General features: G+C 44.4%; 1 protein-coding gene across 4 annotated transcripts in view; it reads left to right on the top strand.

Moving 5' to 3' along the window:
* The first annotated feature begins 1,945 nt into the window (after positions 1–1,945).
* Positions 1,946–24,414, top strand: part of ELMOD1 (ELMO domain containing 1) — a 282,874-nt gene continuing 260,405 nt past the window's right edge. The window contains exon 1 of one of the 4 annotated variants that reach the window (XM_069202335.1): positions 1,946–2,434. The gene's annotated coding sequence lies outside the window, so the exon portion shown is untranslated. The remainder of the gene's footprint in view (positions 2,435–24,414) is intronic. The other 3 variants (XM_069202336.1, XM_069202334.1, XM_069202333.1) reach the window with 3 other exon arrangements.

The following is a 24,414-nucleotide window of genomic DNA, read 5'->3' as shown; positions in this document are numbered from 1 at the left end:
CCAGTCGGTCAAGACGTGATGAGTCGACTTTGCAGTCGCACTGCATAACTTCAGAGGTGGCGTGGTGACGTCAGACTTGCGCTGCGGTCACGGTCTTTGCATGCAGCCAGGACCACGGAGCCAGAACAGGCAGCAGTGCGACAGTGGCGGTGCTGGAGTCGCTGAAGTTGGTACTGAAGTCACTGAGGTCGGAAAACTAGCTAGACGCTAGTAGGTGAAGTCTTTGTTGGCCCTGAGACTTCAGAACAGGACGCACGCTCAATCCAAGCCCTCAGGGAGCACTTTTGGGGAAGACAGAGTCCTTCCAGCAAGGTCAGAGGCCAGCTGGGAAGCAGGGCAACAAGCAGGGCAGCAGTCCTTCTCAACAAAGCAGTCCGGATGAGTCCTTTGGGCAGCCAGGCAGTTCCTCTGACAGAGTGCAGGAGTAGATCCAGAAGTGTCTGATTTGGTGGGGTCAGAGAGCCAGTTTATATACCCAAACATGCCTTTGAATTGGGGGAAACTTCAAAGAGTGGTTTTGAAGTGCACAAGTTCCTCTTTCAGCCCAGTCCTGTCTGCCAGGATTCCTGTGGGAGGTTACCATTGCTTTGTGTGAGGGCAGGCCACTGGCTTTTGAAATGTAAGAGAGAGCCCCTCCACCCTTCCTGCCAGGGAGCCCCATTCAGTATGCAGATGAATGCAGATGTGACTGAGTGTCATGTGTTTATGGTTGGGTTGAATGCACAAGGTGAGTTGTCAACCAGCACAGTCCAGACGTGGACTGGAGACAGGCTGGAAGGCACAGTTGGCAGTAAGCGCAGAGAAATACCCACTTTCTAAAAGTGGCATTTCTAAAATAGTAATATTAAATCCAACTTCACCGCTAAGTAGGATTTCCAATTTCATTCTGGCAATACTAAACATGACAGGGCTACTCCTTCCAGATCAGAATCTACCACTTAAAAGTATATGTGGGCAGTTCTAATGCTAATATATGAGAGGAGCAGGCTTCAGAGTAGTGGAAAACAAATTTATTAGTTTTTCACTACCAGGACATGAAAAACACATAAGTACATGTCCTGCCTTTGACCTACATAGCACCCTGTCCTATGGGTTATCTATGGCCTACCTTAGGGGTCACACATGTAAAAAACGAGGAGTTCTAGGCTTGGCAAGTAGTTTAAATGCCAAGTCGAAGTGGCAGTGTAACTGCACACACAGGCCTTGCACTGGCAGGCCTGAAACACGGTTAAAGGGCTACTTATATGGGTGGCACAATCAGTGCTGCAGGCCCACTAGTAGCATTCAATTTACAGGCCCAAGGCACATGTAGTGCACTTTACTAGGGACTTACAGGTAAATTAAATATGCAAATTGGGTGGGAACCAATGTTACCATGTTTAGGTGAGAAAACATGTGCACTTGCTATCACTGGTCAGCCGTGGTAGAGTGCGCAGAGTCCTAAAACCAGCAAAAACAGGGTCAGAAAAATGGAGGGAGGGAGGCAGGCAAGAGGTTGGGGGTGACCACCCTACGGCTATCAGGTCTAACATGTATCAGTTGTTATTTTCTTTCCCTACAGGAAAGAAGATGCGTGGTAATTGGATTTGGTGGGGTGAGTACGTGGGATGTTGGAATGTGGGGTGCAATGTGTCTGTGTTACTGTGTGAGTGACAGAGTGGTGTGATGGTTGGTGGGAGGTGTGGAGACTGCGATGGCGTCGTTATCTGACACTTTAGAAATAAAGAAGATACTGTTTTCCAATTACCTGCGCTTCGAGTGACTTTTTCGTAGATACAAATCATCAGAAACAACCAAGGAGTAGATAGTTTGGGGTGAAATAAACGGCGAGAAAGAGACAGCTAAAAGAGCAGGGCAAGGTGTGAATAAAAAAAAAAACACCACGTGAGAGAGTGTGGAGGAGGCTCAGGGAAAAAAGAGCAGAGAAAGAAACATTGAAAATGCTGGAGAGAGTGAGCGGACGAAAGCAAGAGCTTGGAAATAGATGATGGCACAGAGAGAAAGAGAAGGGGGATATATGGGAAGGAATGGTGTAGAGAAAACGCATGTGGGTAGAAAGAAGAGAGAGGATGTGTGGTAAGGGGAAGAGCTGTTGAGAACAGAGCAAGAGACGAAGAGCGAGAGAGAGGTGGAAAGTGGGAGAGACAGACCTGACGCGAGAGAGAAACGTAAACACCGATGAGGAGTGAATAGTGATGATGGGCACCAGAACGAGACGGGAAAATAGAGGAGAGGGTAAGGCCATAGGGTAGTGGGAGGGGCCTGCGAGTGAACGGTAGAGGGAGAGAGAGCAGTGCCCGGGAGAGGAAGGCGGGCAGGTGAGCAGACACCTAAGCCTGGGTGCAGGCACGGTGCTCTCGCCGGTGAGAGGGGCGGAGAGAAGCAGCGGGCAGCCCGTCTCCATGGGACCGTAATCCTCCAGCATAACAACACGGTGAGAGGATGGGGCCGGGGAGGGTTACTGTGGCACACCCGTCACCACCGCCCGCCAGTGAACCCTGGTGCTGTGGGCGATGGACCCTGCAGCTTGGGATCTCAGCTCCAAGCACGACAGATCCTATCTCGGTCTGTGCCCGTGGCTGCATTCGCCTCCTGGTGCGCTGTGGTGCCGTTCGGGGCAGGTGCAGAACCCCTGCTTCTTCTTACCGAGGAGAAATGATGGGGTATGCTCTGGGCACCGCCGGGTGTGTGTGTGTGGGGGGGTAACTGATGGGATGTCAGCAGCAAGCAGGACAGTCGATGGCGTTTGTGCCCATCACAGTCCAGGGGCAGACGCCGACCCTTCACTGTGTTGAGAGGCTACACACTGCGCTCGGCTCCCGTGCATGCTAACACCGTGCTCCCTGCACACCCCACCATGCACCTCTCCCTCAGCTCACTTTATAATCGTCTGCATGCACCGTGTGCACGCCTCCGCTGCTGTGCGTCTACCCTGCGCCAGTGTATTCTGCCCACCTGCACGGCACGCTGCTGCTCAGCACTGACAGCTGCGGTCCAGTCTAAGACCCCCGGAATACCGGTAGAACACCCCCCTCAAACCCTTCTCCCGTTCCTGAGCCTCGCGCACTCTCACGACCCCCTCGGCCAGCATACGTGTACCCGCCTCAGACCCGCACACGCCGCAGACCCTTCGAGATCCCCACACGCTCGCACACTAACATTCTCCTCAGCCCTCCTATCGCACCCTGGTCCCTCTGTGCCCAAAACACACTGCATCCGTGGTGAATGTGCACAGGTGAGGAGTGGGGCTGCCTGTAATGAGGACAACCACGAACAAAGCAGCCCTGGCAGTGAGCGATGGAGGAAGGGGGGACTGCGTGAAGGGAGGTTGGGGGGGGTAAAGAAACCAGGCACCTGCTGTTTGAAACAGTCGTAAACATTGTCATCAGTATCACTGCATTGCTGCACTTGGGGATGTGTGGGGAGGTTTTGAACGACGGTGCGCGTTTACACGTAATTCCAGTGGCACCTTCCAACTTCTTTCTAATGTCATGAATTGTTTAAAGCTAGCTCTTGGTTTCAGGCTGCATTTTAATTACCCAGTGCAATTCCTCTTTGTTTCGCTGTTCCCCCGCGCTCTTGCCCCAAAGATGTCCCACATCTCTCACACTGCTGCGGGGACCAGCAGCAGCCATTTAATTAATAACTGTGGTAAATTGTATTTCTCTGGACACGTGTCCTCTTCAGTGCGTGTGTACGTGAGGGGGTGGGGGACTCTGGTGGCCTCTATGACCCTGCGGCTGCTGTGTTATTGTGGGGATTATGATAGCTGTAAACACAGGGCGCTGTACTTTAGGAATTTAAAAATGCGCACATTTCAAGTGAGCACATCAAGTCCTTCACTGCATTGTCGTGAATACGAATATTTTAGGGCAGTGCAGTGACGCGCACGGGTCCGTTAATTTTCTGTTTTCGAGTCTGTATATAAAACCTGATCGGGTTTGCTGTGCGCTCCTGCTGTATGCCCACGCTTTATTCCCACTCGGAGCTCAGTGCGCTCACTCTCCATGCAGAGGGATGGATTGCTAGAATGAGGCAGGCACGTCCCAGACGGATTAATAATATTTACTGCTCCCTTCGCAACAGTCGCGCGAGATCTGCAAGCAGGCCGCGATTTCAGCGTGTGTCAGTGGCTGGGGTGGATGAAGGAGGGTGGGTGCTAGTCTGAGGTACCCCTGCCACCATTTAGACTGCAGAACGCAGGGGGTGGCAGCAGAGGTAGGAGGTACACACCTCCTGCTTGGTCACCCCAAAAGTGAATTAAACGGGAAGGAGAAAGATAAGGCCTCTTCATCCTCAAAAGGAATAGGTCTGGTGTTGGCAGCCAGCCCTTTAGCTTTGTCAATGCTTGTTTTGTTTTGTCATGGTTTTTGTAAGCCTTAATTTTTGAGGATCTTGCCAGGCCCTTGACCAATATGAAAAATAAACATTCTGTAAAAGTAAAAATATGTTTTTTGGTCTCACGATGCAGCCTTTATCGTGGTAGTCCCTTGTACAGAAGAGAAATGCTGTTTATAGACGCACTCTTTCGAAAGCAAAAGTCCGCCAGTCACATTGAAATTAGCCAGTATCTCAAGTTGCTACCCCTGTCCCATTCTTTAGTGGTCGGAAAAAAGTGAATGACACAACAAACAGGCCAGTGGATGAAGAGGGTTGGCTGAGAGCCCCTAGAAGTAACTACATGTATAAGTTTAGTAATATAACTTTCAGTGGTGCCTGGTGACATTTGAAAGTGATGGGGGGTAAAAGTCTGGATATGACTTTTATCTAGCAAGTGAAGTGAGCAAGCTCAATGGCCAAAGTGGGTCCCCCTCCCAAGAAAAAAATGAAAAAAAAAGATTTACAAATGGTGCATTTGAAAGGAAATACATTTGGTGAGAAAGCTAGGTTTATAAAGCAGCGGGAATGTTTAGTCTCAAAATATTAAACACATTAAAAACTGCCCCGTATCTTACTTCATTAATATGTTTACCCTTGACTTTAATGTGCGAATCGTACACTGCAACAACTTCTAGGTTCTTTAAAGTGTGTGCTTATTCAGTGTCTTGCACTGCATGCAGCATCAACTTTGGAAGAAAATGTTCTAGCCAGGCATCAGGAAGCACCCACAGTTGATGGCTGCAATCAGTCATACAGAAATATGTGCAGACAGGTCTTTAAGTGGGATGAAAAAAGTGGGGGCTCTCTAAAGGGGAAGATGCAAAATACATTTGTGATTCTTTAGTGCATCACCTAGCCTGTATTTTGGTTTTTCTCTGAGACGTTATTGCATCCAGAAATATAACCCAACTGACATACACCTAACTCAGTGCTGTTGGCTTTGTTAAGATAAATGAGTAACAATGATGAGTTATAAATATTTAACATTGGAAATGTATTAATTCTGAAATTGTGAGACTTTGAATTAAATATTATTGAGGTCTGTGGAAGGAGTAGGGCCTTCAGTTATGTGTGCTTTGCCCTTTTTCTCTTTACATCTCATTCATCTGCACATTTTGAACCTCCTCTCTCCTTTTCAGCACCCTCTTTTCACTCTCGCCTGAGTGCACTTCCTCGCATCTCCCTCATTTTACCACCCCAAACATACACTGCACTCATTCACATTTAAGCACTTTATTTCCTTTTGCCTTTGCCCTCTAAATATTTTGACCTCCACGCACCCCTTCACACACACTTACACTGAATTTCAGTTGTAACTGGAATACGTGACCATTGTTCTGTGTGCTCTGCAGAGGCGCCAACACACTGACAGGCACTTTGCTTTGGCTTCAGCCTCAGTGCTCTCAATCAAAGCCCCTCATAGACACCGGCATGAGTCAAAGTATGCACTATGCAAGAGTAATGCAATGCACAGAAACACAGCATGAGGAAACAGCTCTCTTGGAGAATTCAACATTAAGTAAAACATGAAATAATGGAGGAACTTCATCGCTTTTTAACATTCATTATTTGCATATCAATCCATGTTTTTGGCATTAATGCTAAGGGCATGACAATCAGGCCAGTTTTAAAGCCATACAGCAGATAAGTGGCTTTACTATAAGCACGTATTGCATTTCTCCCTTTGCACTTGAGTTCGATATTTGGATCAAGGGAACAAGAACCCCACTCATCTTTTGGATCAATTTAGTGAGGGAACAAATACAGGAGCTCCACTTCTAAAGGAGCCAGTGATCTGCAGCCAGGGCCTGCAGTATCACAGTGGGGGAGGTTAGCGTGACAAGGGATCTCAGTCAGGGGTGGCCGGTAGCCCTACAAAGTTGGGGGGCAAGCAAAGTGCCCCACCGCTTCCCAAAAACCAAAATTAAACAACCCCTCCCTCCAAAAGTCAAATACAACCAACCCCTAATTCCAAAAACCCATATAAAAACAACCCCTCCACCCAAACCCCCCCAAAAACACAACTACCAACCTAATTAATAACGTATGTGCATTACACATTCCTAACAATGAAATAAAATAAAATTGTACTTACTGACAAGCTGCATGTCCTCCTCGGTGTTCCTCTGTAGTCTGATGCATTGAGGATGTTCCCCTAACCAATTCAGACCCACTCTACTGCTGCTAACCAGCAGTAGAGAAGCGCCTGGATTGGATGGAGCGGGTTGGCTGAACACTCCTTCAGGCCATGGAGGCCTGTGCTTGTTCTCTACCCAGCTGCCTAAGACAGCTGGGTGGAGAGCTTCAAAGTGTGCATGTCACTTTGGCCGGAGCCAGACAGCCGGCCAAATTGACATGCGCACTTTGGAGCGTACAGTCAAGCCATTGCTCAAGTCCTCTGCTGCCAATCGGCATAAGAGAACACGTCTCCATTTCTCCTTGCTCGGGAGCAAGCTGGCAGCTGCGGCGTTCCATGGTGATACAAATGTCAACTAAATCATTTAATTGCCATTTTATTTTTCATGTTTCATGAAACTTCCACTGACAGATTTAGAAACATGCCTACCCTTAGATATTCTAATAAGGTAGAAAGTGAACTACAGTGCAGTTGCCCTATGTTCTCTATAAAGGTGCAGTTGCCCTATATCAGTCCTAAAAGGTTAAATGTAGCCAGTAAGTCTGCCATTAGCCACATAGTATTAATGGTTAATCCGTCCATGTTAGAAATGGGGTCTTTGGTTGACAGTCAGGTTATCCCCTGTTCAAGCAAGGACCCTCACTCTAGTCAGGGTAAAAAGAGAATCACCCTCTGCTAACCTCTGCTTACCCCCTTGGTAGCTTGGCAGAGCAGAAGGCTTAACTTCAGAGTGCTAGGTGTAAAGTATTTTACCAACACACACAGTAACTCAATGAAAACACTACAAAATGACACAACACCAGTTTAGAAACATAGAAAATATTTATCTAAACAAAACAAGACCAAAACGACAAAAATCCGACATACACAAGTCAAGTTATGAATTTTTAAAGATTAAGCTCCAAAATAGCGCTTAGAAACACAAAATGCTTTGATGAGGTGTTAACACGGCGTCGTGACGGAATCGTTCCCAACCAGCCGTCACCAGTGGCGTCGGAAACGGAGTCGCGTAGACCCCCAAGTACAGTACCTTTTGTGAAGAGTGAAAACAAGTCGATGCGCGAAGTCGGGGATCGCGGCGTCGATGCGAAGTGTTGAATCTGCGCACTTCGAGCGGCGTCGGTCACGACGTGGTGCAGCGACTTCCACGTGTCGCGGACTTCAGCGGGGCTGCAGCGGTGTCGGGCCTGCGAAGGTCATCGCGTTCCAGCGAAGATCACAGAGTCGGCTGCAAGCGGCGTCACCAGATTCAGCAGCAATCGTCGGCCCGAAGTGGTCCTAAGTCGATTTCCTTGGATTTTCACCAACTTTCCTTTCAAGGGGGCACCACTTGTCAGAGCCGGAGTCTCTCGAGAGACTCCAGGTGCTGGCAGAGAGAAGTCTTTACTGTCCCTGAGACTTCAAACAACAGGAGGCAAGCTCTAAATCAAGCCCTTGGAGATTTATTCACAAGATGGAAGGCACACAAAGTCCAGTCTTTGCACTCTTGCTCTGGCAGAAGCAGCAACTGCAGGATAGCTCCACAAAGAACAGTCACAGGCAGGACAGCTCTTCTTCCTCAGCTCTTCTCCAGGCAGATGTTCCTCTTGTTTCCAGAAGTGTTCTAAAGTCTGTGGTTTTGGGTGCCCTTCTTATAACCAATTTCTCCTTTGAAGTATGCCTACTTCAAAGTAAAGTCTCTTTTGAATGTGAAATCTTGCCTTGCCCAGGCCAAGCCCCAGACACTCACCAGGGGTTCGGAGACTGCATTGTGTGGGGACAGACACAGCCCTTTCAGGTGTAAGTGACCACTCCTCCCCACCCTCCTAGCACAGATGGCTCATCAGGAAATGCAGACTACACCCCAGCTCCTTTTGTGTCAGTGTCTAGTGTGAGGTGCAACCAGCCATACTGTCAAACTGACCCAGACAGGGAATCCACAAACAGGCAGAGTCACAGAAACGGTGTAAGCAAGAAAATGCTCACTTTCTAAAAGTGGCATTTTCAAACACACAATCTTAAAATCAACTTTACTAAAAGATGTATTTTTGAAATTGTGAGCTCAGAGACCTCAAACTCCACATGTCCATCCGCTCCGAAAGGGAATCTACACTTTAATCAGATTTAAACGTAGCCCCCATGTTAACCTGTGAGAGGGACAGGCCTTGGAACAGTGAAAAACAAATTTAGCAATATTTCACTGTCAGGACATATAAAACACATTACTATATGTCCTACCTTAACCATACACTGCACCCTGCCCTTGGGGCTACCTAGGGCCTACCTTCGGGGTGTCTTACATGTAAGAAAAGGGAAGGTTTAGGCCTGGCAAGTGGGTTCCCTTGCCAAGTCGAATTTACAGTTAAAACTGCACACACAGACACTGCAATGGCAGGTCTGAGACATGATTACAGAGCTACTTATGTGGGTGACACAGTCAGTGCTGCAGGCCCACTAGTAGCATTTGATTTACAGTCCCTGGCAACTCCAGTGCAACTTACGAGGGACTTACTAGTAAATCAAATATGCCAATCATGGATAAACCAATTACATACAATTTACACAGAGAGCATATGCACTTTAGCACTGGTTAGCAGTGGTAAAGTGCTCAGAGATCAAAAGCCAACAGCAACAGGTCAGAAAAAATAGGAGGCAGGAGGCAAAAAGACTGGAGATGACCCTGCATAAGCAAAAAAGTCCAACAGTCCATGTATGAAGGGACAATAGGCAACATACAGTATGTTCCTGAGACATTCATGTTTGCACAGTACTGCATGGTTTAGGTTCTTGATGCTTTCAGACAACTTTTTGAAAAGCCTTTAGTTGATCAGTGCAAAATTGATTTGGTCTCTTCTTGTTGATGGCCAACTATCTATTTACATTTAAACTGCGCTATTCCTAAAAGACTGTCCTTTTTACATGAAAGGTATCCTTGGGGCATTGGTAGGCTGTAACAGTGCAACGACATACTGGGAGTGTAGGACCTACATTAAACAGTATACTTACTCGTAATCTTCAGGTTTCCAAGTATCTTTCTATGGCACAGCACATACTTTAATGACGTGGTCACACCTTACCAAGGCTCCTGGTGTCTGAGCTTGAAAACCCATACCCATAAGGTACCTCTAATAACCTCCCTTTTTAAACTCCCAGGCTCAAACCTCTCACCTGGAGTCAAAAAGGGAGGGAGACTGCACCACATCTTGTCATTTGCAACACAGAAGGATGACCAGAGCAATGACCTTTACAGATAAGTAGCTGAGATATTAATATCTCAATCTTACCTTTTCCCAGTCTAAGTTATTCACTGGAATCAACACATTAGGGATTGCAGGTCGGGGGTTAGGGAGGACATTTTTAGTGCTAAAATACCTTGTGGTGGTGTTACCAGCCTCAAATTTGATTGTATTCAATTTACTTTTGCTGACAGGAATTCAGCGGATAGTCCAGTGGCCCTTAATGCTAGGACTAGTCTCCCCAAATGGCTCTACTATCCAATTCGAATACCATTGGTTTGAAGAACATATAGCCAATACTCATAATACTTCTTATTTACAATCTGAACATGACTCTATCCTAGGAGAACTTGATTGACTGTGCAGAGAGAGTTTTCCCACTATACCAACAAAACATGCATCATTTAAGATCACTTGTGGTGTTAAAATGAGAATGAGAGGAGGAACTCTTCCCCTGAAGTTGACTAATTTGTTTTATACCATAGCCCCTAGGATTGGGACTCCACAGCCTTTAATTAGCATGCCACAAAATTCCCAGGAAAACACCACTGTTAATACCAAAATGATTCCACCAACGCAGCCCCCTGCATAAATAGTGATACCGAAATCTGATGGGATTGACATGCTAACAGGGTTTTCCTGGAATGTGGCAGGCATAAAGTCAAATCTTGAGCTACCGGATTGGAATTACTTTATCAAGACATTTGACATCTGCATCTTCCAGTAAACATGTAGGTCAGAGCCTATGTTTAGGGCTTGTCACACCAACTGTTGGATTCCAGACAGAACTAATCTTTCAGCTGGCCATACGGAGGACTGTTAGCATGGGTAAAAGTTTCACGTGATTGCACAATACGGATATTAAATATTGATTTACTTGAAATATTGGGAACACAAATTAAGAAAAACAGGAATCATGTCAATATTTACAATGTTTACACAAGAGGGGCTCAGGGAGGTAAACCATCAGAAACTCTTCAGATACTAGAGAGATATTGATAGGAGAGGAAACAACCATCATATGTTATCCCGGCCAGGGATTTTAACACCATTTTTGAGCCCCTGGATAGGGATGACACCAATTTAACTAAAGAAGAAGATGAGAGATGGGGTATTTCCCAACTTGCCTAAGCCCCCGTTAAAAAAATGGACCCAAGCAGGACTCCAATTGAAGGCCCTTTCATTAGAGCACGGGCTCAGGACAACAAATGGCAGAGCAAAATCAGATAGCGTGGGGACTTTACACTTAATAAACCCAACTGTGAGAGTCATATTGATTAGATTCTGCTTAAGCTCAGATTATGGCGTGTAGTGGGGATAATAATAGTTAAGACTGACCATAACCCCCTATGTCTCTATATGTCATCAATCTGGGACAACAATTCTTCTGATTCCCTTGTATGAAGTATATCTATGGATATCCAGCTAGCCTATAATAAGCGCACACTCAAATGGCATCGGTTAGTTGCACTGTCTGGTACATTGTCTTCCATCCTTCTAGACCTATAGGCAGTTTATTGGCCAACAATAATAAAAATAAAGAAAGCCACATGTATTCACTTATCCTTTTTCGACCACATATGCCTGTACTTCTTAGCTCCCAGTATTCAAACTAAGAGTAACGTTTGTAATAGCAACAATTGGTGTGACAAAGAGTGTAGACAGACCAGAAGGCAGCTGGCATTGGCTATTAGATCAAAAGGCTGGGTACAGGCAGCATCTTTAAGAACGGCGTACAATTACAATACAAAGCAAAACTTGATTGGGATGAGAAGAGATGGTGTGATTTACTTAAATCCTGCAGTGATAAAGCCCACCCCCCAAAGTATGGTATTTGATGTTGGGGAGGGATAAAGCAGCCACATCAAAACCTGTAAATCACATCTTGCCACATGATTGGTTTAACCATTTTAAGGCCCTATACACTGATGAATCTCAAGCCCCCTACTGCAATACCCAATTGCTGTATGAAGTTCCAAAAGAGGATGATTTGATATCTTACTTAAGCAGCATAAGAATTGCCCTGGATGGTATTGCATGAGGGAAAGCACCTGGACCAGATGGCATACCGGGTGGCATCTTCCATAATTAGCGACAGTTGGTCTAAATACATCTTAGTGCTGACAAATACAATTGCAAGGGGAGCGCCTATTCCCAGTTCCTGGAAAGAAGCAGAGGTTGTAGCAGTCTATAAAAAGGGAGAGAGAAATATGCCTATAAATTATAGGCCTATAAGCTTAACTGATGTCATTCAAAAGGTCTTTCACTGTGTGGTCTTGGGAAAAACCCATGAGTGGATTGATGATTATAGGATACTCTCTATGCTCCAAACTAGATATAGAAAGAAAACTAGTACCATAAACCTTTTTTTTTTCGGTTTCAGACCCTGTACTGGAAGATTGTGCTGATTGGCAGAGGACACTTACATGTGGCCTTTGTTAACCTGAAGTCTGCCTTCCATTTGGTACCCTGCTAAAAGCTGTGGCTGGTTTTACGGGATATGGAGATGCCTTTAAATTCCTCCTCTATCATAATTCATCTTCACAAGGTTAATGTTGCTAGAGTAAGATGGGGCACACAGGGACAACTTACAAATTCCATTCCCATTAACAAGGGTTTTCGTCAGGGTTGCGTCCTGGCCCGCCCATGTTCTCCCTGTACTTGAATTATGTAGTACATTTGCTGTCATCGCATGCCACTGATGCTATACTTTACGTTTTACTGATGACACCGTACTCGTGTCCCAAACTCCAAGCAGATTACAGTGTTTATTGAACAGCTTTGAGGAATTTTGCTCTATGCACGGGCTAGCAGTAAATACAACCAAAACTAAGTATGTGTCAATTAATCAACACAAATCTTATAAAGGGAGGATGACATTGGGAGCACTAGAGCTAGAAAAAGAAGACACCCTTCACTATCCAGGAGTTAAGTTGTCATGGAAAATGCAGTTCCCTAAAACTCAAACAAGTTGGGTGTGCCATGCTGAAGGAATACTGCCCATCATATAGTAAGCCAATCGCACCAGTTCCACAGCTTTATGATTCAAAGGCTGTAGGTGTTGCCCTCTGTGCTGCAGAGCTCCGGGGCTTCCAGACCTGTATAGAACTGAAAATACATTTTTAAGATCTTTAACTTCTCTTTCCTCTAGCACACCGTTAAACCTGTTGAAACTTGAAATATGGAGCAAATTGATTTCAGACAAACCATGAATCAGACCTGTTTTGTTCTGGAGGATATTGAGTGCTATATAAGAATTTGCTGCCTATGCTGAAGCCCTGCAAGAGATAACTAAGCCAGCTAGATTCCATAAAATAGATTGGCTTAATCACACTAAGAAACTTTTGAGTTGTTTTGGTCTGCAGGAGCTGTGTGATACCTCTCCCACTGAGCGTCTCACATCCAACGAGAGATTTAAAGAACTACGTTGGCTAGGGATAGCCCAGAGCGATGCTCAGAATACTAATAGGGGTACGATGTCAATTGAATTTGCTGAGTTCAAGACTATCCGCAGTTAGTAATATCTGGACCTTGCTACACATCCAATAAAAAAATAAAACTAAACATCCAATTTAGATTAGGATCTTTGCCTCTCAATGCGTTTACGGCTAATGGTCAACTACAACCAAGCTGTCCTTGTCATGCCCTAAAGTTTGCAACTCTCATATTGAGAATCTAGCTCATGTCCTGTTTGCCTGCCCAGCCTATTCACAACCAAGACTTACCTGGATCAAACCAATATGCACTCAGATGGGTACATTGAACCATGTGGTAGCTATAAGAATACTGAGAACCGACCCTAGACCATGTAATGCTTGTGCAGAAGCCAAATTCGTAGAAAGGATGTGGAATTTAAGGCAAAAGTCATGTTAACCCAGGCACAAAGTCAGTTGCTCAAGCATTAATGTTTTGTATGCAAGAAAGGAATCAATACTACTCAAGTGCAACCCTGGTAACGACCTAACACTCTGGTGGATACTTCGTATTGTTTACATAGCAGACCCGAAAAGAGGTTTTGTATAACAATCAGGCTTTGTTAACCCTGATAGTCTTCCTGCCACAGGGGATCCTCCAGGCTATAAATTAAATGAAAGTTAAATATTGTTGGGATGCTAGCTAGAACCAACTAGTGCTCGTCCCCCTGAATGATCTTGGTGGAGCTCGACTGAATATAAAAAAGGGAAATCCTGGTGCCTTGATTATAATCTTAAAACATCTACACATGCCATACTTGGCTGTGCTACTCCCAAGGTTTTAACTGCTTTTTAGTACCTGAGTACGGTCTGCATATTCTACGATGACGTTATTGGATAGAGATTACCCTATCATTGCATTCTTCCCTTTTTATATGGACTGTCACCCTGCACTTCAATGTTTTTTTATAATGGATACATGGCTAGTACTCTTTAAATTTCGCCAAGAATGTGAATGTTTCTTGTCCATGATCACACATGCCATTGAACTAGTGGAAGTTGCACTTTAGGAATCAGCCTTGAATAGTGATTGCTGAAAGGATACGACATGAATTCAAAATAAGACTTTGATGCATTGTGTTTAGCTGATTGTTCTCTCACATTTTGAATAAAAACACTTTTTAGGGTCGAGCCTGAGAGTGCATGCGCTAGCGCATGTGTCTCGCATGAGAGACACCTTTTGGGTTCAGCAAAGGGCTTGGAGCCCGCCTGTTGCTCACCATTTGCTGCTTTGCGGGACACTCTTCCTTACAGCCTCGTAATTCATCAAGGCATGTCTGGCATCATTTATGTTTCTCTCTATGGAGCAGGGATCAAGCACTAATTGATTTCATCCTAATCAGCGTCCGTCCGCTGATCCCGACGTGATCGAAGTACTATTTTGATCTAACTTCCAGTGCCCCGCAAACAGAAGGCTTGTGACTGGCAAAAACATGCCCAGCAGGACAAACAAAATTGCAAAGTTTTTTTTTTTTTAAAGCTAGCTTTATTTTATTTTATTAAGTCGTCTTTTCTCAGTTTCCGCTCATGTTTGTTTTCTTTTTAGTCATGGGCGCTGTTGTTAAAAGATAGCAATTAACTTGTTTGAAATATGCGAGACCCATTGCATTGCAAATGCTTGTTTATTAGTTGATTGAGCTTGTCATATGAGATCATGATCTATGCGTTTCGTAGGTTTTAGATGTATGTACAATATTCTGATTGCGCATTCTTTTATTCTGTTTTATTGTATCTTGGTTTAAACTTTATAGCACTCTTGCCAAATAAAGTTTCTAAATTGAAATTGAAAAAAAAAATCATTGTCACCTGAAATGAAAACCCAACTCCAAAGTAATGTGTGCCTTCAGAACTTCGATATGAAAATTCAAAGATTCCTGATTCATTCAATCCAAATAGTAGTGTTCCACAAAATTTGAAGGGACTGCCCGGTTCTGCCCAATGAATGTCTGCAATAGAAGAACCTTCTGCTTCTGCCAAGATTATGCCATGCCACGAGTGGGGCACCTCTGAATAGATTCTGGCTCCTTAAGATTCCTAAGCCAGAGAAATAACAGCTTCAATCCCTCAACTTGAATCAGAAGTAGAGGGCTTACAACGTTTTTAAAATGACCAAAGATGACAAGAGACTGTCACACACAGTGTGGCCCAGTGGTGCCAACTCCTTGACATTCACACAACCCAGCAAAATATTCTTCGGGATGACGTTAGACCAAAAGGCAGGGCCTGAAACTGGCAGTGGAACCCTTAAATAGAAAGCCTTTAGGACTACTGGTTGTCTGGATGAATCAGCGTGTAGAGATATGTATCCTGAAGGTCTATGTCTGACATCCATTCTCCTGAAGAGATCAGCAGAATGATTCACTGCAAGGTCACCATTTTTAAGTGAATGATTTTTATGAACTAATTTTGTCCTTTGAGGTTGATGATCAAAATGAAATCCAACAAAGGCTTTTTTAAACACCAGGGATATTGAAGAATGAACTCCCTTTTCGAGTTCCCTTGGAGGAATCAAAACGATGGATACGTTTTTAACTAGATCTGAATTTCTTGTGCAGAGATTTTTGACGGGCTGTATCCCTGGGCCAAACTATGCAAACAATTCCAGAGTCTGGTGGGGTTGCTAAAAAGTACAGACAACATCCCTGATGAACTACCTCCAACCCCCAGGCATCTGAGATGGGATTTATCCAGGTCTGATGGAAGATGGAGAAAGGCAACCTCACACTAGAACTTTGCTTGCAATTCCATAGCCGTTAGCAGGGCAAACCAGGCTTCCCTAGATTAAGCAGCAGCACCAATCAAATAGAAATCTCTGACAAATGACTGGAAAGTGTAGAATACTTAAATCCCTACTCTCATGATCAGGTTTAGATGAGCATAGCTTCTTTTAAGGGCAGCTCAATTCTTCCATCCATAGGATCTGGAACAACGATTTTCTTGGATATCAGTTAATATTTGGCTAAAGGACAAAATTTCGCACAAAATCTGGGCAGGTCAGCTTTTTGAGGATCCTTCCACTATCTCAGACCTCCGGATTTACCAGAATTTTAGCAGATGGTTGTACCTGCAGTTCTTGAAATATTGCAGAAAGTATATTAGAAAAATCTTCAAAGCTCAGCTGAAGATTTTCTGTCAGATATTTCAAGACCTTCACCAACTCTGACTTCAGAACAAACTTGTCTCTGGGAATGGGTTCCAGATCCTCTCATACTCAGGGAATGGATACAATAAAATGGAAGAAAGAGAGGAGAATGAAGATATGGAAGAAGAGGCATGGGTACCTTTTGGCATATGCTCTTCCACTGGGACCTTTCCTGACTCCTTGAGGATTTCAGAGAGACAGGGTAAAAATAGAATGTAACTGGTCTAAAGGCATTGCAAGGGATGATGTCTATCAGTGCAGAAAAAACTCTTCATGTATTCTATGTGGAGATTCTTAGTTTCTTGTTTTCTGTGCTCCCGCTAGACTCTATACTGTAACATAGACAATGAGGGACAAGAAACAAAACAGGCATGACTTAAACAGCCAAAAGGACCAATACGTAATGAGCATACTGCTTGCTAAAAATTAAAAGCACAGAGACAGACAGACAGACAGATTACATTATTTTTTTTCTTTACGTATAAGTAGCCTGAAGACTCAGTTTTATGTCACAGTGAAAATGCAAGTTAGGTCAGACGTTTCACATAACATAAACAGGGACTCTCATACCTTATGACTAAGAGATTTCACATGTTGCTTCTTGAAATCAGGCAGTCCTGTGTCAGCCAGGAAATGGACTCTTGGTGGGGACCACCATCTTTATCTCGAAGAAAGGACATTCCAATAGCACCCGGCTTCAATGTGCGAGGAGCCCACTACCTTGCAATACCTATCAAAGATGGGTACTCAAAAATACCAAGTATCGATGGGCTGCTTCCTAGTGGCTAGGCCCTGCACCCCACCACCAGAAGAAGCCGGTATACCTGCCTGAGACACAGGAATCCAGGCTCCTGTCATACTCACAATCTTACTAAAAGCCAGGTGCTAAAAATATCAAGGTACGAAGGGCTGCTTCCTTCAAGCTAAACAAGCCATTCATAAATGGCCTGTACCCTGTTGGGAGTCCCTCCTGTGCCATACTTATCAGGATCTGGGGACCCAGAGAAAACACTCTCCAAACAAGGGCTTCAGAGACTTGCAGCAAGCCCTGCTACACCTCATTTTTAAGACTGTCTTATGTGGCATACCAACCTGGAGATGGAGCCCTGCTGCAACAGTTAAGTTTGGCACTATCAAATGAACTCCTTGGCAGCCCTGCTACCCAAAGTTTGCCCGAAAAAGACCTGGCCCAGCCAGGATCAGTGGTACTGTTTGTTCAGGAAACCAGACAGCAAAAACAGGTTGTTAGGCTGCTTCCTCGCATCTCCCGGTTAGAGGGAAGAACACGCATTGGCAAAGCCAACTGGCTTCAGCAATCCCAGAGGTATTGGCATTGGAGTTGTCAAGCCATGTTTAGCTATACCCCCTCTAACAGTTAAACTTTGGACCATGTTTCCAGCTGCTCAAAAACGTGGAGGATATGAAACCGTAAGTGACTTAAAAATGAATTGCGCAGATAGACATACAGATTAGACAGACAGACAGGCAGATAGATTGACTGATAGATAGATAGATAGATAGATAGATAGATAGATAGATAGATAGATAGATAGATAGATAGATAGATAGATAGATAGATAGACAGACAGACATCAGAGATGAGGGTTGGAGCAGAGATGGGATGGTGGAGTGGAGTGGATTGATTGAGGCTTGATTCCCTTTATCAGGTTTCGATGACACTCTAGAGATTGTTAATTTCTCCAGAAACACCATAGTTGCAATCCTGTGGAATCCCTTAATAAACCATTGTAATCTGGTACTGGGTTAGTCCGCTTGGTTCAAGGAATTCTTCAAAACAAAATCGTAGTTGCTGATCATTTATCTGATACAGTTAATAACACCGGCAAAGCCAACAAGTCTGGCTTCATTTAGACATACATGTGTTGTTGTGCTATAAGTCTGGATGGCATAATACTCACAGAGTGACAACCAAACTAGTCAGGTGGCCTAATGTGTGATGCACAGGATTTTTTTCACGTTTTAAGCCATACACTTAAATACTCAGTTAACACCTCCTGGAAAAGATTACCAGTTACTTTCTTTGGCACACCTCTTTTAGAGAACCACCCACACGCCATTTTCATTCCACTTAAAGCACTATGTAGGACGGTTTACACTGAGCTTGGTTCACTTTCTGGAGCCTACAGGTCTGTGCTCGCCCCAGTATAGGTGAAGTATGTAGACTGGCCACATGGACGTCATTTAGGGGGTCGCCAGGGGTCGCATCTGCAACCCCTGGCTTGCCTCTTGCAACCCCTGGCACTGATTGTGCGACCCCTGGCCTCAGAGGTGGCAAACTTAGTGTCAGAAACACATAGGCAGCTTGTCCTTAGTCCTTACAGCTGTGGGCTAAGCCTCCACTCTGTTTTCTCTTATTTTTTTATTACATTAATAGGGAATAATGCATAGATTACTTACCGGTAATGTAATTACTCTGAGTCCAGACTTTCCTGTTCCGATCATTACATCCCTCCCTCCCGCCTCAGGTACTAAATTCAAATGATTATGAAGCTTGGTATATTACAGGCTGTTTCCAGTTAAGGCAAAGTTATATGTAGCAGGAGGGAGATGTGAGGTTTGTATTAAGTATATTTTTTACTGGAATTTGGGCTTAGGAAAGTGTAGTGGAGGCATGGATGCCTTATTTCGTAATGAGAGGAACAGGGAAGGGGACGAAGAGGTAATGTTTCATTATTCACTTTCAGTGTGATAAAATATGATGTAAAATTAGCTGGAATAAGACCTTCCCTGGCAGCTAAGGTAAGTAACAAAAATGGGACTCAGGAACAAGGATTACACGAGCAACGCAAACGTAACCACACTTGCTGGAACAACGACTGCCTTTTTCTCTGCCTTAACCACACATGCGCTGAACAACGCATATGCATGGTTAAGGCAGAGTGGATTGGGAGAGGACGCGGTCAGGTAAATTGGATAGTTTTAGGGGTGGGGATGGATTAAGGGCTTGGGGCAGGGGGGATTGGGGTAGTTCTGTATTTTAGGGGTGGGGTGGGAGGTCGGGGTAGTTTGTTTTTTAGGGGCGGGGTGGGGGATCGGGATAGTTCTGTTTTTAGGGGTGGTGGGGTCGGGGTAATTTTGTTTTTAGGGCCGGGGTGGGGTATCAGAGTAGTTTTGTTTTTAGGGGCAGGGGTGGGGGGTTCAGCGTAGTTTTGTTTTTAGGGGCAGGGGTGGGTGGTTCAGGGTAGTTTTGTTTTTAGGGGCAGGGTTGGGGGGTTCAGGGTAGTTTGTTTTTTAGGGGCGAGGTGGGGGATCAGGGTAGTTTGGTTTCTAGGGGTGGGGTTCGGGGTAGTTTTGTTTTTAGGGGTGGGGTGGGTGGATCGGGGTAGTTTTGTTTTAGGGACAGGGGTGGGGGGGTCGGGTACTTTTGTTTTTAGGGGCCAGGGAATCGGGGTAGTTTTGTTTTTAGGGGTAGGGTTTGGGGTAGTTGGGTTTTTGGGGTGGGGTGATTGGGGTAGTTCTGCTTTTAGGGGCGGGTGGGGGGGTTGGGGTAGTTTTGTTTTTGGGGGTGTGCGGGTAGTTTTGTTTTTAGGGGCGGGGTGGGGGTCAGGGTTGTTTTGTTTTTAGGAACAGGGCTAGGAGGTCAGGTTAGTTTTGTTTTTAGGGGCAGGTGGGTTGTTTTTACGGTGGGTGGGGGAGGTTGGGGAAGGTTTTAGGGCTCATGGTGGGTATGAGGTATCCGGGGTAGTTTTGTTTTTAGGGGTGGGGGTTGGGGTAGTTTTACTATTAGGGGTGGGGTACTTCTGGGCCTTAGGGCAGATGGGGGGTGGCATGCTAGAACCACACATGCTGATGCCACACATGCCTTTACTAGGCATGCTTTTACAAGGAAAAATCATTGTGAAGGCATGCGTGGTAAAGGCATTCGTGAAAACAACGCCGTCGTTGTTCCGACGGCTTTGTTCAGGCATGAGTGGTTCCAGCATTCGTTGGTCCATCATACATTCAATAAAAATGCTTTTAAGTGTATGTTGTGTGCATGTTTGTGGGTTAGTGTGTGTTTACATGAGAGAGAGAGTGTAAGTGTGGATGTGTGTGTAAGTGTAAATGTGTGTGTCTGTGTAAGCATGTTTGAGTGAAATTGAAGTTCAAAGGGTATGTGATGTCACTTCCACTACCCCTTGCATTTTGGTGAATTGACGTTCATGACTGGCAACTTCATTTACATGTTATATCTCCAAACAAAGCTGGCAACCATACTCGCTTTCACTAGAGAGGAGCAAGAACATCCAGGTGGGAGTGACCTGGACCCCTGGAGCGAACTATGAACCCGGGTCGTGCAGCTTGGTATTTTTGGGATCCTGACTGATCTTTTCCATGGTGCTGCTTGTTAATCACATTTTTATCATTCAGTTGACTTATTTCCGTACAAAAAGCCTACAGATCAATGAGAAACTTATATGCTAATGCGTTCAGAAGTCAATTACCAGGGTAAAGAAAATGGATCTATGATGAAACCAAGCATGCATTTACCATGCATGCCTTTTCAACGCGGTCAGTACAATGCGTGCATCATTATCAAGAATGCATTTACAACAAAAGTTTTTACCAATGCATGCCTGTACCACAAAAATTTTGTTGTAAAGGCATATGTGTGGTAAAAAGTAAAGGGGTAAGTAAGTATAACCCCCTCACACACTGTGTGGGGGGTTATACTTACCCCTTTACTTTTTACCACGCATATATACGCACGCATATATACGTGTGTGTGTGTGTATATATATATATATATATATATAAATATATATATATATATATAATCAAATAATAACATTTTACCACCCAAAAACTCATACCCACCCTATATCCTAAAAATACCCTCACCACTCAAAAACCCATACACACCCTTAAACCTAAAAAGTCCTTACCACCCAAAAACCCATACTCACCATAAAACCTAAAAATGCCCTTACCACTCAAAACCCATACCAGCCCTAAAACCCCCTTTACCAGCCAAAAACTCATAGGCACCCTAAAACCTAAAAATGCTCTTACCACCCCAAAACCCATACCCACCCTAAAACCTAAAAAACTCTTGCCACCCAAAAATCCATACCCACCCTAAAACCTATAACACCCTTACCACTTATAAAACCATATCCACCCTAAAATCTAAAAAATACCCTTACCACCCAAAAACCCATACCTACCCTAAAGCCTAAAAAACCCTTACCACCCAAAAACCCACACCTACCCTAAAATTTAAAAATGCCCTTACCACCCAAAAACTCATACCCACCCTAAAACCACAAAATGCCCTTACCACCCAAAACCCATACCCACCCTAAAAGCTAAAACCCACTTACCAATTATAAACCCATACCCACCCTAAAACCTAAAAATACCCTTACCACCCAAAAACCCATACCCACCCTAAGGCCTAAAAATCCCATACCCACCCTAAAACCGAACAATGCCCTTACCACCCAAACACCATACCCATCCTTTAACCTAAAACTGCCCTTACCACCCCAAAACCCATACACACCCTAAAACGTAAAGCACCTTTACTACACAAAAACCCATACCCAACCTAAAACCTAGAAATGCCCTTACCACCCAAACTCCCATACCCACCCTAAACCCTAAAAACCCTCTCTCTCTCTCTCTCTCTCTCTCTCTCTCTCTCTCTCTCTCTCTCTCTCTCTCTCTCTCTATATATATATATATATATATATATATATATATATATATATATATATATATATAAACAATCTTTGCTCCAAATGGGCCTGCTTCTCAAGGGGGGTGGAGCGTAAGCCAGCAGAGAGCACCAGCAAATAATGTCCAAACATACCCAAAGAGAAAACTCTCTCTCAGGTGGAAAGTGATGAGTTTACTTCAAAATGACGCGTTTCGGCTGGCTGTGTGTCCTTGATCAAGGAATATTTTGCACAGAATTTCCGAAATGCACAAATTTTTCATGAATATGCGTGGGAAAAGAAGCAGTGCAATTAGCTGACAGCAACCTGACTAGAGGGTTGTGACCACCAATTTATTTCACAGGATACAGTCCCCAGGGGTGAAAATCTAAATTGAAAGTGTCAGAAGGGGTCAGAGTGAAGATACCCTGCTACCAGGGGTGTGATAAAGGTGTGTTTTAGGGGCAAACTATGGGTTTAAAATAATTTTGTGTCACCATGCACGATATTCGTGAAAATTTGTGAATTTTCGAGAATATGGAAAAATGTGAAAGAAAAACTTGGCAGCTTGGCAATTCGGGCTGGACTGCTCCCATGATGGATTAAACCCAAATCGGTGACTGGGGGTGAGTGTTTGCATTGTTCAACACTCTGTCTATCATCCTTTTGTGTTACAGGAACGTTATAGTTAGGTTCGGAATTTACTCGTACAAAATATTATTAATGAGATCTTGTATGGCATCTTTGATATTATCACTGCAACATTTGCAATACAATTATTGATTAGAAAACTGTACATGGCAGGGGCGCGAGTTATAGTTACCTTAGGGTACGAGTTATAGTTAATTAAAAGAACTCTAACTATAACTGCTGAATTTTTATGGTTTTGTATGAGTAAATTCAGAACCTAACTATAATGTCCCTGTAACCTTTGTTTATTTTCAGTGTATATATATATATATACATAGATGAGAGCTACCTGTTTGAGCAATCAATCAATCAATCAAAATGTATTGTTTAGTTAATAAAAACCATAACAAACAACATTGTTAAAAGGATAAAAGACTGGCGTACAAATGATTTGAGAAAGTTACAAAAGAGATCAAATTTGCTGCCATAACATGGAGGAAAGACTGGCTGTCACCCAGGTGGTCGCAGCTGTGATTAAAGTGAGGATTATTATGCAGGGATGCTGCCACTGGGCGAGCCAATACCAAGACTAAAGTGCTATGCACGATGATCCACCCCCAGACGGATTCATTCAGTTTTGGAGGCAGGTTTTTGGGAAGTAATCTGTTATACGTTTTTGACTAGAGTTGATGGGGTTTTGGATCTTTGTGGGGGGACGCAGAAGGACCCTATTCTCCTTCACATATTTAGCGCATCTGGCCAACGAGGTTGTGTTAATTCGGGAAAAGCGAAGCGAGGAGGTCTCCTGGCAAGTATGCAGCCCCTCTGCTAAGAAGATAGGTCTTAATAGGGACCTCCTACTCACGTCTACAGAGGGGCAACAGCACAGTAAATGCAGCCATGATTCTTGTTTGAAATTGCACAGCCTGCAAGCCCCTCTGTGTCTTGCGCTGGCCCATGCTGGATTTAAATCAGCTATTGGTAGCCCCAAGAGTCTCCTGGTCAGGGGATCGCTGCGAGTCCTGCTATTGATTGAGTCGGCAAAGTAGGGTTGGGGTCTCCCTTCCAATTATGAGGAATTCAGAGGAAGTAGGATATCTGCAGAGTGTAAAGAAGCAATATCTTGCTGGAAAGAAATTAGGCATGGCTTCCGGTTAATCACCATTGTCGAAGCAAACAAATGGATAGAGTTCATTTCAAGTGCTGAGTCTACAATTTGGAATGTTCTCAGGGCCTTCTGCAAGTGCTTGAACCATGGATTCCCCGGCTTTGAAAGGTTCCCTTCAGAGAGGCCTTTAATGAATTCCCAGGCACTTTCAGAACCCGTAGGTAGTATTTAAAAAAAATCTGCTTCTCAGGATAGCCCTTGATGCATCAAACTGAATTCTAGCTGAATTCAGGATCTCATTGAGTACCTGGGTAGATGAAACATCATTTTATGTCCTGAAGACTGGGCGAGTTCCAAGGTGGATAAACAGGCACCCGGGAAGGCCAAGTGCCCATGTAGTAGGGTGGGGATAAGAGTGTCCTTAATGACTTTCCAAATTGGTACGGCAGATGGGCTTTTTAGTCTTCTATTACGACAAGCAAGACAGTATGTAGTTGTGGCGGCTTTCTTCTTTATGGAGATGCATGGGCTATGGGTTTAGCAGTGTCTGAGAACTAGACCCCCAAGCAGGTGTATTTGGTGCTGATTTGTCAGTGGACCCAGACTCCAGGAGAGCAGTTTTTTGACCCTACGCCGCCAAAAGATTAAGACCTTCATCTATCTTATCCT

This window comes from Pleurodeles waltl, chromosome 8, assembly GCF_031143425.1.
Source record: "Pleurodeles waltl isolate 20211129_DDA chromosome 8, aPleWal1.hap1.20221129, whole genome shotgun sequence".
NCBI classification, from domain to species: domain Eukaryota; kingdom Metazoa; phylum Chordata; class Amphibia; order Caudata; family Salamandridae; genus Pleurodeles; species Pleurodeles waltl.
Note: the sequence above shows the minus strand (reverse complement) of the source record. Positions and strands in the feature narration are given on the sequence as shown.